Raw genomic sequence first — 15,038 nt, forward strand, 5'->3', positions numbered from 1 at the left:
CAGCGCGATAGGTAAGGCTGCAGGGGGGGGGGTGCTTGGCGGGGGGGCGCCCACAACTTAGTTACGCCACTGATTCTACCCCTCCTCCTCTACCTGGTGACAGGCAGCCCCCCCCCCCCCCCCCCGGACAGGACACCCCCACGGACCGGAGGCTACAAGCTACAAAATGCAGAGTTTGATGTCCGGTCCGGTGGTTTTGTCCTGGTCCGGTTTTCACCCATACCCCTGCACATGCGATGTCTCCTGACAACAATGCTGCTGCGACATCTGTCGGCTAACGGTGCAATCAGTAGCCCATATGCCAGTGGTTCCCAAACTCATTTGAATCATGGCACCCTAGAGCAGTGGTTCCCAACCTTTTTTCTTTCCCGTACCCCTTGCTTAGGTTTTTCATTGATGATTACCCCCTCCGCTCAATTTAAAATAAAGACAGTACTTCATACCCTTCAACATGACCCATTCCATTCGGTACACAATGCTCTGTTCCTGGACATCCCTGGTAATGTATGATTGTCATCACCTCCTCTTCAATTACCTACCTAGTTCCACACAGGTGATGGCAATCATACATTACCAGGGACGTCCAGGAACAGAGCATTGTGTACTGAATGGAATGTTGGAGGGTATAGTACTTAGACACTGGGTTTTTATTTGTCAGAAAAGAGAAATCTGGCAAAAAAAGAAAGAAAAACGCTTTGTGGGCGCACTCTTTTGAAATGATTTAATTAAATAATTAATACATAACTTTTATTTTAGACTTATTTTAAAATAGGGTGGCACAGGGGGTTAAATAGAATTGAGAAAGTTAAGATGTAGTGTGATCCTTGTACTCGTGTAGTTCAAGGAAAATTCGTAGATTAATCACACCTTTAATATATCATTGAAGCACTGTTTTTATCAAGGTACAATTACCAATGATAGTAGGCAGTGAAATGATTAGGTTCTCCTCTCATATGCTATAATTGGTGCTTAATAGCGGTAATGTACCTAAATGGTAATATGGGGGGAGAGAAAGTTACACAGCCTCAGAAATGGTAAATAAATTGTATATATTTTTTTAATAATAATAATAAAGAACACTCACTCCGGCAGTCATGGTTGCAGGTATTTTATTTGATATCAGATACGGCGGCCCTTACCCCTAATCGTGATGTTGCCACACCGGGGCTTCCCCGGGAGTCTCCCACCTGGGTACTGACCTGGCCCTCCACTGCTTGGCTTCCAAGTTCGGAGGGGGTTTGGGCAGACCAGTGGGGTATGGTGGCAAATCTTAGGGTGCGGTATCCAATCAAATGTAGCCTGTGGGGCTGCAAGAGGGGATCACTTCACCGTGCGCAACAGATAATTGGCAAATTGTGTAAATGAGGGATTTTAAAGATCCCTTGGAAGTGGGTTTGTTTAGGCCAGCTGGAATGCTACAATTATCCTAGGTATATTATTTGGGTGGAGAAGGAAAAAGAGGGGAAGGGGGCACAAAAAAATCGATGGTCAGAAAAGACCTTGATATTGAGTAGTCTGTCTGCTGGTAGCAGATATTTAAAGTTTTCTTTGATGCAGGGTTTAGTACATTCCTATGCGCTAATTGCACCAATGAAAAGGATTTATCCTTGAATGAAAAAAAAAAAAAAAAAAACCAATGTAGTAGCTGCATCAATATTACACACCATACAATTTTCATAGCAATGATTGCACTGTTTGAGATAATTGCATAATAAAGTTTTCTATGCGGTAATTGCACCAATGAAAAAAGTTATCCTTGAATAAGGAAAATCCCATGTGGTAGCTGCATCAATGCTACACACCATACAATTTCTGTAGCAATAATTGCACCGTTTAGGATAATTGCATAATATAGATGACCAATTGAGCAATAAGGTTTCCAAAGGTGATCAAATACTTAGTTGCGGTATTTATAGCATCTAGCAGTGATGGCATTTTTTGGGATAAATAAACAGTACAAGTGGATAATTGAACAGTGGGTTTGCCTCAAGATAAAGGCAATCAAATACTTAGTTGCGGTATTGTGAAGTAAAATTCTAGGTAAATTGTAGCATTTAGAGTGACAGACATTGGTATGTAGTCTGAGGGTTAATTGACGAGTGAGACGCGCACCCCGCTGCTGTGAGCGGTGGGGGAGCGTCTCTCTAACCTGTAGCCGCTGCCTGTGTTAGCGGCTGGTGTCGGCGGGGTTGATGTCCCGTGCTGGTAGTCGCGTGCTGAAGTGTGAGCCGCTGACCGCTGGATGACTGAGCGGGAGACGAGATGCTGATGCCGTCGGAGTGGTTTGGCTGCGCCGGACCTCGCTGGTGAGGGGGCGACAGCGCGTGGGAGCCGGAGGCTACCGCTGATGTCCTTGCGTGATGGCCGGAGGAGTGGGGAGGCTGGAACTGACAGTTGGACACGTGTTTCGCCTAACGGGCTTCTTCCTGCATGGCACTGCAGGAAGAAGCCCGTTAGGCGAAACACGTGTCCAACTGTCAGTTCCAGCCTCCCCACTCCTCCGGCCATCACGCAAGGACATCAGCGGTAGCCTCCGGCTCCCACGCGCTGTCGCCCCCTCACCAGCGAGGTCCGGCGCAGCCAAACCACTCCGACGGCATCAGCATCTCGTCTCCCGCTCAGTCATCCAGCGGTCAGCGGCTCGCACTTCAGCACGCGACTACCAGCACGGGACATCAACCCCGCCGACACCAGCCGCTAACACAGGCAGCGGCTACAGGTTAGAGAGACGCTCCCCCACCGCTCACAGCAGCGGGGTGCGCGTCTCACTCGTCAATTAACCCTCAGACTACATACCAATGTCTGTCACTCTAAATGCTACAATTTACCTAGAATTTTACTTCACAATACCGCAACTAAGTATTTGATTGCCTTTATCTTGAGGCAAACCCACTGTTCAATTATCCACTTGTACTGTTTATTTATCCCAAAAAATGCCATCACTGCTAGATGCTATAAATACCGCAACTAAGTATTTGATCACCTTTGGAAACCTTATTGCTCAATTGGTCATCTATATTATGCAATTATCCTAAACGGTGCAATTATTGCTACAGAAATTGTATGGTGTGTAGCATTGATGCAGCTACCACATGGGATTTTCCTTATTCAAGGATAACTTTTTTCATTGGTGCAATTACCGCATAGAAAACTTTATTATGCAATTATCTCAAACAGTGCAATCATTGCTATGAAAATTGTATGGTGTGTAATATTGATGCAGCTACTACATTGGTTTTTTTTTTTTTTTTTTTTTTTCATTCAAGGATAAATCCTTTTCATTGGTGCAATTAGCGCATAGGAATGTACTAAACCCTGCATCAAAGAAAACTTTAAATATCTGCTACCAGCAGACAGACTACTCAATATCAAGGTCTTTTCTGACCATCGATTTTTTTGTGCCCCCTTCCCCTCTTTTTCCTTCTCCACCCAAATAATATACCTAGGATAATTGTAGCATTCCAGCTGGCCTAAACAAACCCACTTCCAAGGGATCTTTAAAATCCCTCATTTACACAATTTGCCAATTATCTGTTGCGCACGGTGAAGTGATCCCCTCTTGCAGCCCCACAGGCTACATTTGATTGGATACCGCACCCTAAGATTTGCCACCATACCCCACTGGTCTGCCCAAACCCCCTCCGAACTTGGAAGCCAAGCAGTGGAGGGCCAGGTCAGTACCCAGGTGGGAGACTCCCGGGGAAGCCCCGGTGTGGCAACATCACGATTAGGGGTAAGGGCCGCCGTATCTGATATCAAATAAAATACCTGCAACCATGACTGCCGGAGTAAGTGTTCTTTATTATTATTATTAAAAAAATATATACAATTTATTTACCATTTCTGAGGCTGTGTAACTTTCTCTCCCCCCATATTACCATTTAGGTACATTACCGCTATTAAGCACCAATTATAGCATATGAGAGGAGAACCTAATCATTTCACTGCCTACTATCATTGGTAATTGTACCTTGATAAAAACAGTGCTTCAATGATATATTAAAGGTGTGATTAATCTACGAATTTTCCTTGAACTACACGAGTACAAGGATCACACTACATCTTAACTTTCTCAATTCTATTTAACCCCCTGGGCCACCCTATTTTAAAATAAGTCTAAAATAAAAGTTATGTATTAATTATTTAATTAAATCATTTCAAAAGAGTGCGCCCACAAAGCGTTTTTCTTTCTTTTTTTGCCAGATTTCTCTTTTCTGACAAATAAAAACCCAGTGTCTAATCATTGATATTTAAACGCTGGGCGCACCACCAACCCCCTCAACTACCAGAATTTATCAATAAGTGTAGTTTTTCAAGTTGGTTTTCAATAAATAAATATACAGATTCTTAGTCTGTGCGGATCTCCAACCCCACTTCTGTTCAGGGTATAGTACTTACAAGTGGAGTGAAAGTGAGCGGTATGCGTATACTTATGCAAGTCCTTATATTAGGGAGTAGCAGAGGAGTAGTATGCGGCCAGGAATCGTGCCCTTCCGTGTCTGGACGCAGGGCCGGTTCTAGGGTGTCCAGTGCCCTCCTGCCAAACTCTATATTTGCGCCCTCCCTCCCATATTTAAAACAATTGAATAGGGCAAATGATGGGCAGGGAAAGGGGGGAACAGACACTGTGGGGGCAGATGGGTATTTGCTGGGCAGAAAGAGGGGAACAGATGTGGGGAGAGGGGAGATAGATCCTGGGAAGTGAGCATGGGGCAGAGGGTGGTACAGATGTTGGGCAGGAAGAGGGGTCAGGTGATGGGCAGAGAGGGAGAGAGATGCTGGGCATAGAGAGGGGAAGAGGATGGGCAGAGAGAGGGGGACAGATGGTGGCAGAGAGAGGGTGGACAGATGCTGGGGATGGGAGGGACAGAGGTTGGGCAGAGAGAGGAGGACAGGTGCTGGGAAGAGGGAGGGGGGATGAATGGTGGGCAGGGAGTGGGGGGACAGATGGTTGACAGGGAGAGGGGGATGGATAGTTGGCAGGGGGAACAGATAGTGGGCAGGGAGAGGGGAGGACAGATGCTGGGCAGGGAGAGAGTGGGGATGGATGGTGGGCAGACAGAAGGGGGATGGACGGTTGGCATGGAGAAGGGAGGACAGATGCTGGGCATTGATAGTGGGGAGGCAGATTATTGCTAGTCAACGGAAGATACTTGACAGGGCGAAGGGGTCAGATACTAGGCAGGTAGAGCGGGGACAGATGCTTGGCAGGGAGTAGGGGTAGGCACTGGGATGGAATGAAGGACTGGGGGGCGGGCATAGATGAACTACTTCATACATACATACACTGCCTCCACTATACATACAGTACATACATACATACATACACACACTGCGTCCCTCATACATACAATACATACATCCATACACTGCCTCCCTCATAGAAACATACGTCCCCAAAATGACATCCATACATATATCCCCACGGTATTATTAACAATATCAACATACCACTGGTGCTGGGTGGGGGGCCTGCCAGCAGCAGGAGAAGCACTGCGGAGACCAGCAGCAGGTGTTTGCCGGGTCCAGGGTAAGAGGAGGAAGCAGCTCTGGGAATGCAGAATCAGTGTTAGCGCCGGAGGCCTCTACTACCGTCACTGGAGGGAGGGGGCGGGGCTCAGCACTGCAGCGTGTAAAGGAAAGGGACTTCCCCCGCTGCTGGCCTCCTATGGAAGCCCCGGCTCCTGAGTCCGTGCTTCTGCTGCTGCTGCTTTAATCCTGGCCGGCGCTGCTGCGTGCTGCCTGTCACACACTGTGATGTGACAGGTGCACCGCACATCCCTCCCTGCACACAGTGGCAGAGCAGGGAGCGCCTATACAGCACGGCGCCTCCCTGCTTTGCAGGCTCTGCTGAGCGGGTAGCGCCGGCCCTGTCTGGACGCTGGTTGGGTATTGTCTCCAGGGTTCCCACTAACACCTGCATACCTTTCAACAGTCCTGATTACCGCGGGAACGTCCCGGTTTTCAGGGACGTTCCTGCGTCCCTCCCGCGGGCGGCAGTGTCCCGCGACGGGGGGGTGGCTGTCGGGAGTCCCCCCTGTCAGCTGCTTAGCAGCGATGAATAAACGCTGTGCGCCATGCATCCACAGCGTCAAAATGGGGGTGTGGCCTCACGGGAAGATGCACTTATAGGCCATGCCCCTTTCTGGGTAGCCACGCCCCCTAATTTTCAGGTGCACACTTGTGTCCCTCTTCAGGGACTTTCAAAGTTGGGAGGTATGCACCTGTAGGATTAATGCCACTGCTTCCTCCACCTGTGTCAGCGCAGGGCAGATGATTGCTGATGTCTGAGGGCAGCATGGGAAGTTCCCAATGGATTGCTGGTCAGGCAAAAGCACAACAAAGCACTGATGATGCTGATGACGCTGAAGACAGAACCGTGACACAACATGGTTTTTCTCTATGGCAATGGGTCTTCGGTACTTGTTTCCTAGCAGGGCGCCCACTAAGCAAATAGCTTATTGTGCTATTCTGCGTTGGAAAATCGCATCGCGTAGCGTGTATAGTGCGATGCGATGTCCATATTAAGTGCACAGGAGTGCTTATACAGTTAAATATCGCATGGGATCTCATGGCACCAAATGCAATGTGATGCGATGCAATATATTTGATTGTACAAGCACCCATGCCATGAGATGTGATTTGTGTATAGTATTACATGTGATGGGTGCTTACAATTGTAAGCACCTATGGAATTGTTCTGCGTCACCCCCAGTATCCATGCCATCCCGAAGCGTGGCGGATTTACATGTATTCTGCGTTCCCTTGCGGGGCTCGCTGTGCTCGCCACGCTTCGGGCTCGGTGGCTCACTGCGCTCACCACACTATATAAAATCAACTCCACGCCAACGTGGATAGTGGGGATATGAAAAGGTCGGAGAACGCATTCCGCCGCCTCTTGCCACGCTTCAGGGGGGCGTGGATAGTGCTGGTGTTTAAGGAACACGTTCACACATGCAAATTCATACAGCTGACACAGTAATGACGACATGTGTTAACTATTAACGAATTTGCTGAAATAATTTGATTAATGAGCATAAATAATTAAGAACAATTAAAATATAACAAGTTTAAAATCAGTAACAGAAATTATTTAAGAAAACAAGAAGAAGAAATGACAACATGATTATTCGTCCTTTGGGAGGAGCTTCAGGGCCTCAATGATACGGAGGAAAGGGTCCTCAGCAGTGTTCCCTCCAAGCTGTGCACGTGTGCGCGCGCACACAACTCGCCGAGCCCGCGCACAGACATTACAACTGAGCGCACAAAGGTTAAAATCTTGTTTTAGTGTGCCACGAGTTTAATAAGGTTGAAAATCACTGCTATGGTCTATATGTGTGGTGTGTGAAGTCTGTAAACATTCAAATTGCTTTATTAACTCAACAGAACTCGAAACCTAGGCCTGTATACGTTATGTGACGCACAAAAATGTACATTTCCTTCCAAAGTTGCACAGCCAATATCTTTTTCTGCACAAAGCCTTCGTAAAATTAGAGGGAACATTGGTCCTCAGCTCCCAAAGTTTTGCGCCACATGAACTCCGTTAAGTATGACTGGAGCTCATGCCGCGCAGTGCCTCTTTGATGCTTATTCCGCCACTTGCATGTGCCCCAAAGTCGTTCCACATTTTGGGAGTGGACCCCTGTTGTCGGATCAATAAAATTGAACCGGTGGTTAACCGTGAAATGACGGTATCCAGCAAGTTCAAGTTCAGTGGTAGAATATGCCCTCCAGCAGTCTGTATATATTGTCGTGCCAGGCTCAATATTCTGCTGGATGGAGTCCATTAACGTTGTGGCATCACACCTGGGCACCATTTGTAGAAAGCACTGGCCTGTCTCCTGGCAGATCCCTCAGAATATCCACGGCTGTGGAAGAATGCGGCCAGCATTGTTCTTCCTTTTAACAAAAAGTGTCTCATCCACTTCTACGATGTGCCCAGGGCCACCAATCCTCCGCTGGGGCTGTGCCATCGTGTCCAGGGCACATGCCTCACGCATCCAGTGATTATACAGCACAGCTGTCTTCTTGGATATATCCAGCTGCTGACTGCAGTATTCAATAGACGTCATCTTTTGGGACCACGAATAAATAAATCGCAGCATGGTGAGAAACGACAAGCGGCAGCCTGGAAACCAGTGTGCCACTCTCAGGCTCAACTTCAGCTGACACACCTTCACATGGCAGCGCCACATTGACTCCTTCAACGAAAGCCGCATGGCGTGCCCATTTGCGCAGTTCTGCACCCCAGGAAGCCTAGGCGCACAGTTTTAGAACCACTGCTGTATTGTATTAAAAAATGTTGGTACTTATGTAATATCTGGGCTCCCGTTTTTCTTATGAGACCGCGTCGCTGCGCTCGCCACGCTTCGGGCACGGTGGCTCGCTGCGCTCGCCACACTATATAAAATCAACTCCATGCGTAGTTGGATAGTAGGGGTATGAAAAAATGGGGTGCATTTAACATGGGAGCCCAGATAATACATAAGTACCAAAATGTTTATATGGACCCTAGAGACATTTTTCAACACAATACAGAATTCATTTGACTACGGTGTGCAAGGCTGGACGCTATGGCACGAAGTGAGCAACTCTCCATCGCCCCATCACCTCTCCACCCCCCCCCCCCCCCCCCACTATTCCTGCACCTTTCCGTCCTCCAGTCACCCTTGCACGTCTCTGTCCCTCCATCACTCCTTCATATCTCTGTACCTCCTGCACCTCTCTGTCCCCAGTCACCCTTGCACCTCTCCATCCCACCTGCACCTCTCCATTCCCCTTTCCCCCTGTACCTCTCCGTCCCCCTCACCAACCTTGCACCTTTCATTACCTAAAAAAATTATAAAGCTAAATTATAAAGCTATATAATGATAAAGCTGAAAAATTGATGAAGCTCTTTCTTTTGAGAAGAGAGCATCATTCCCTGTCAACAGACCCCACCTCTCAACAGACCCTGCCCACCATTAAGTTTGGTTCCAGACATTTCCCGGGCTGGTTCTCTAACCCAATCCGCCCTTGACTTAGCCATATCGACCTATTTCAGTTGTCGACTTAAGCACTGTCAACCTTCAGTGGTCGATCCAATGTATGTCGACTTAAATTTGGTCGACTCAATGACCCATACCCGATCTAGGATACTGATGGCTGTAACATTTTTCCATTACTTCTGATTTTAGCTACTGCTGATATGACCTCTCATACATCTTTATGCAAATGCTTTGACCAATTCTCAGCAGTGATGCTATTCTGTTGCAGTACAGGGTGGGGAACCTTTGTCCCTCCTATTGTTGAACTACACATCCCATACTGCCCTACTACAATTTTTCTATTTGGCCATGCTAATACTGTTGTAAGGCATGCTGGGATGCATAGTTCAACAACAACTGGAGGGCTGAAGATTCCCCATCTCTCCAGTACATACTAGATGTACCATGGTTGCACCATCGGTCGCAACATCAAAGACTGCAACAGCTCTATGGCAAGTGCAGTTTTGCTGTCTGAATACTGATTTACCGATTATCAGGGCCTGTCCCGCTGTCCCTCCCGCGGCCGGCAGTGTCCCGCGGTGAGGGGGGCTGTTGGGAGTCCCCCCTGTCGGCTGCTAAGCAGCGGGGAATGAACGCTGTGCGCATGCAGGGGGCTGGGGGCATGGCTAGAGGCTCACAGAGCCTCTGGGTCATGCTATATCAGAAGACAGGGTAGGGATTGTCAAGGGTGTGGTGCACTCTTTTGGTGCACCACACCCTTGACAATCCCTACCCTGTCTTCTGATATACTCTGCCTAAAAATTGTCTGTGGTGGCACACCCCTGCACCCCCAAGTGTTACATAAACAAACACTAATACTTGCAGAGGGCCTATGCTAAGATCATTACATATCTCTAATACTATAATCTTGTGCGATTGAACCTACCAAAAACCCTATCTTGCCTTCCTCTGGGTCATGCCCCCATAGTGGAATTAGGCTACGCCCCCGAAATTTTCGTCGCACCTGCTGCGCGCAGCAGCACCGTCCCGCCTCCATCAGATCAAAAGTTGGGAGGTATGGCAATTTATTGTAGGTAAATGAAAAGTAATTCATTTCGGGAGCAAAAATACTCACGCTAGTTACCAGTTAAATGAGGTTAGTATTGGGAGCTCCGCAGTGGAAAGGGATTTAGGCATTTTCGTAAATGATAGAATGAGTAATAGTGCACACTGCTCAAGTGCGGCGGCAAAGGCAAACAGGACCTTGGCCTGCATTAATAGGGGGAATGGAATCAAGAGACGCCAACGTGATAGTACCTATTTACAAATCATTGGTAAGGCCTCATTTATACCCCTTTCAGACCGCACAAAAAAACGGTATTTTGCCGATTTTTAACCGTTTTGAAACGGTAATCTGTGCGGTCTGAAAGGTGCAAAGTGATTTTACCGTTTCCAAAAAAATGGTTTTTGGAAACGGTAAAAAAGCATGGTCCTACCCGTTTCAGACCCATTTTTTTTGGTGACAAAACGGATCTGAAACGGGATTCCTCCCCCCCCACCCCCCTGGGCAGCGCACGGAGGGGAATAATCGCGCTGGGGGCAGGGGGTCCCTACAGTGTATGTTATATCAGTGGCGGGGTCCCTGCAGCTACTAGTTCCCATACGCTGCAGGGACCCCGCCACTGATATAACATACACTGTAGGGACGCGCCCCCCCCCCTGATACACCACCCTGCTGTCAGTGAAGTGGATGCTTACAGCGCAGCCGATGCTGTGATGCCTCCCAAGCCGAGTCCCCGCTGCCAGCGGCGACACGTCGTGTCCTGCTGTGATGCCTCCCGAGCGAGTCCCCGCTGCTGCCGCCACCGGGCGCCCTCCTCAGTCTTCGCTGCCAGCGGTCAGTGCCACTACCTGCACTACTAACCCCTGAATGATGGGGACATCAGGACTTGTATCAGCAGCATGGTAACGGCGGCCGCGGCTCCGGGCATGTGTTCGGCTGGGATGCTGCTATTACAGCAGGCAGCGCACCAGGGCTGCTCCCGGGGCTCATAGGTGACTGGCTACTGCTGGGATCATGATAACAGGGGTGCACAGGGCGGCACAGGTCTGCCCCCTCCGCGGCTACAAAGTCTTGGTGGGGACCCTGGGGCTCCTCTGTAAAAATTGATTCATTGCCCCCCCAATATCAGCTCAGCGGGCAGCCTCTCCCCCCCCCCCCCCCCCCCCCAGCCTGGACCGGCCACAGTGCACAGGGGAGCAATGTGAGCCGTTTTCACTATCGCTTTCACACCGCAAACCTGCTTTAGACCAGGTATTTAGATGCGGTGTGAAAGGGGGTAAACTTCCTCTGACCCGTTTTTAAAAACGTTTTAAATACCTGGTCTAAAGCAGGTTTTGCGGTGTGAAAGCAGCATTAGAGTACTGTGTCCAGTTTTGGGCACCTTACCTTAAAAAAGATATAAATGAACTTGAATTGGTTCAGAGAAGGGCAACTAAATTAATAAGGGTTCTTGAGTCCATATACTATAAAGACAGGCTATCCAGGCTGAATATGTATTCACTTGAAAAACATAGACTGAGAGGTGATATGATTAGTATGTTCAGGTACAGGATGGGAAATCATAAGGAGCTTGGAGATGACTTATTCAGTAACAGGGCTGAACTTAGGACGTGTGGGCATGCACTAAGAATTAAAGAGACAACATTTCATACAGAATTAAGAAGAGGATTCTTAACCGTGAGAGCAGTTAAGTTCTGGAATGCTTTGCCAGAAAATGTTGTAACAGCAAACACAATAAATGAGTTTAAAAAACAAAAACACTGGCTGCATTTATGGACAGAAAGGGAATATTATAGTTATTTACTAGTGTGATATAAAATTAGATAGGTTGAACTCGATGGACTAACGTCTTTTTTTTCAACCTAAATTACTATGTTACCTGTGTCAGCACTGCTTCTTTATACAGCACCCCCAATAATATTCAGAAATGCCCACCAGAAGTTTGCAAATACAGTGGGCAATCTTGTTGGCAAATGCAGTAGCGCACGCAGGGGGGGATTCTGAGTACCCAGAACCCCCCCAGGAGTCTAAGGGCCCTAGGCTGAAAGCTGAGGGTCCCCTCTTTCCAAGGGTACAAGAATTTAAAAAATCGGCCCTTGGGAACCGGAGATATCTGACTTCAAAGCAGTGGTCCCCATCCAAGCCTGTTAATTGCTATTCCCAGTGAGATATTTCAGGTTCTGTCTTAGAGTTTTTCTGAGGGTATATTCCAAAAGCTGGGACTCTCCCCCTATGAAGAACACTAGAAGCTTGTCTCTACTGTGCCCAGAACCAGAGATATCAGCCTTCCAGCAGCTGGTTACTGCTCCAGCTCCACACACCTGGTATGTAGTTTTAGATACTTGTTGGCGGATTGCTCTGCCTCCTGAACTCTGATCCCCTAGTCCCCAATACCATTTGGTAAGTGGGATTCTCTAGTTTTTAATTCCATTAAAATCTTAGAAATCTATCTCTTTGAACTGGAGATATCTGCAGTCAAGCAAGCTGTCCTCCCACCAGAAAATTATGAATAATAAGCCCACTCCACTATACACCCCTCCTCTGCATATTAAACATCCTCTACCACCCCGTAAGTTATGTATCAGGGCCCCTTCATTCAGCCCAATGCCCCTTCTCCCACCCCATCTCCCACCATCTGTCCAGTAAAGGTGTAATTAGTGGAAATTACTGATTCGGGCCCTACATGCTGAGCGGTTGATATAATACTCCCTACCACCCGTGGGACATCAAAGCTTCCCCCACCCCTGGAGGATCGGCAGGCGCCCCAAAACATTGCTATGCCCAGGGGTCTACACTGCTGTTGACGCCCCTGTATGTATATATATGTATGTATGTATGTATGTATGCATGTATATATATATGTGTGTGTATATATATATATATATATATTATTATTATTATTATTTATATACATTTGGTCTATCTATAATACTTTAACTGACCCGGCATATACTGGGTCACCTAAGTTTCCATCTCCGTGCTTTGCTCCGCCCCTCTGGAAACCCCCTTCTGAAAATCCTGCGTTTGCCACTGAAATGATTTGCTTTGCACTGAATTGTGTCATGATAGCTGCACCCCTGCTGTACAATGTATAGTGGAGGGAGAAGGTAGGGCTAAGATGATGCAATTGCACCACCCACTTTTGCTACCATGTTTCTGTGCTGATCAGACTGTGCCCTCACAATCGTGGCATCCAGAAAGACAGCAAGTGTAAGTTACATCTCTGATAGAAAGTTAAAGGGTCAACACTGCCCCACGTATATACTGTAATAATAGCACAATGATAACCGTCTGGTACAGTTATAACATTCAAGCTAAACAAGCTTACCAGTAACTTCAGGGTTTGTGTCAGCTCATAGCATAGCAGTTGCAAAAGAGAAAATACACTGTAATTTTGACTAATATGCAAATATACTGGAAATGCATAGTTACAACCTGTTTGTGCAGTTCCTATATTTATCTGATAGGTGGCACCACAATACTATAATAAACTAACTGCACATATGGTAATGGTTATTGTAAAAGCATTATTGTGGGATGATGTTAAACAAAAACAGCTTAAAATGTGAAAATATGAACTGATTAATAAATGGTTTCTGGTTTTAGTTTTTAGTTTTGTTACAGGGCTGAAGGTGCCCATACACGTTACAATAATGGTATGCGTTATGGACTACATTGCATGCAATTTGAATGTGATTTGCATGCAATGCAAATCTAGTTCAGAAAGTATGTGCAGAACATCTTTTTTGAATGTGCGTGGGAGCGTGCATCGCATCGCACTCTAAAAACTCACCGTATATGGGCACCTTGATTCTGAGTCTTTTGCTGCAGTTGCCGCTGCCTATTTATGCCAATGCTCTTACTGTGACCTTCCCGGTTATACATTTATGTGCATCTTTTAAGCTGCCTACCTGTTTCCTCCTATCCAGTGCCCACGAACGCCCCTTACATTTCTACTATCATGCATCCAAATATGTACCGCAACTCTATATGTACAAGATTGGGGATGCATATGTGGTGTAATGAATAAACCCTGGCCAGAATCCGGCTTAGGCACAAATATGTTGTGGGCTTTTAGCTTTTACTGTAATAAAAGTATATGTTATGGTTGTGGAAGTGGACAAATAATATTTGTTCATAATAATAACCAATAGGAAAATACATAGCTTGTTCTCAGATACCGCTAAAAACCCAAGCATATAAATACACTACCGTTCAAAAGTTTGCGGTCACTTAGATATTTCCTTATTTTTGAAAGAAAATGACAGTTTTTTTCAATGAAGATAACATGAAATTCATCAGAATCTAGCTGCAAACATCTGGTTTATAAAGAAATATCTACATACAGTAGTTGTAAGAGGCGCATTTCCAGTAACCATCACTCCAGTGTTCTAATGGTACATTGTGTTTGCAAATCATGTTAGAAGACTAATGGATGATTAGAAAACCCTTGTATATTTATGTTAGCACAGCTGAAAACGGGTTTGCTTGTTAGGAAAGCTATACAACTGGCCTACCTTTGATCTAGTTGAGTATTTGGAGCATCACATTTGTGGGTTTGATTATAAAATGGCCAGCAAAGAGAACTTTCATATGAAAAGTCTAATTCATGTGAGAAATTGCAAAGAAACTGAACATTTCCTACAACGGTGTGTATTACTGCCTTCAGAGAACAGCACAAGCAGGCTCTAACCAGAGTCGAAGAAGGCCCCAATGCACAACTGGGTACTTGTGTATTATAGCGGCGCCCCCGATTTCCATTGCGCAATGTTTTAATCGCATTGCATCGTATGCCATGCACCCGATGGCATGCGATGCAACGTGATTTTTGCCCCCTATACGATGAAAGATTGTATAAGCACCCTAAAGGGTGCTTTTAAGCACCGTAATGGGTGCTTACAATGTTAAATGCACCCCCACGTCACCCCCCCACTATAAACGTGAACCCAAAGCGTGGCGTGCGCAGCTTTTCATACCCCCACTATCCACGTCGGTGTGGAGTTGAGAAT

The sequence above is a fragment of the Crinia signifera genome, chromosome 5 (assembly GCF_055691185.1).
Source record: "Crinia signifera chromosome 5, ASM5569118v1, whole genome shotgun sequence".
Taxonomy (NCBI): domain Eukaryota; kingdom Metazoa; phylum Chordata; class Amphibia; order Anura; family Myobatrachidae; genus Crinia; species Crinia signifera.